Genomic DNA, 638 nt, shown 5'->3' on the forward strand with positions numbered 1-638 from the left:
TACCACATGGGAAAACCTTGAAAACATGATGCTGAGTGAAAGGAGCCAATCACAAAAGGCCACATATTGTATGATTCCATTGATATGAGATGTCCAGAATAGGTAAGCCCATAGAGACAGAAAGCGGATTAGTGGTTGCCAGGAGAAGGAGATGAGGGGGAGAGTGGCTGCTAATGGGTTTAAGGTTTCTTTTGGAGGAGGGAGAAGGAAATGTTCTGTAATTAAATAGTAGTGATGATTGCACAACTCTGAATATATAGTATACTGAAAGCCACTAAAGTTTACACTTTAAAGAGTGAATTTTATGGTAGGTAACTTTTTGTTTGTTTGTTTTGTTGTTGTTGTTAATCCTCACCCATGGATATTTTTTCCATTGATTTTTAGGGAGAGTGGAAGAGAGAGGGGAAGACAGAGAGAAACATCGATGTGAAAGAAACACATCAATCGGTTGCTTCCTGCACAAACCCTGACTAGGGTCCGGACCAGGGAGAAGCCTGCAACCAAGGTATGTGCCCTTGACCAGAATCGAACCCAAAGCTCTATCCACTGAGCCAAACTGGGTAGGGCTGTTAGTTGCTTTTGGATGCAAGGAAGTTCAAGTTGAATTTTTTGTTTCTCAAATATACAAAAAGAAGCAA

Source organism: Myotis davidii, unplaced genomic scaffold (assembly GCF_000327345.1).
Source record: "Myotis davidii unplaced genomic scaffold, ASM32734v1 scaffold223, whole genome shotgun sequence".
NCBI classification, from domain to species: Eukaryota; Metazoa; Chordata; class Mammalia; order Chiroptera; family Vespertilionidae; genus Myotis; species Myotis davidii.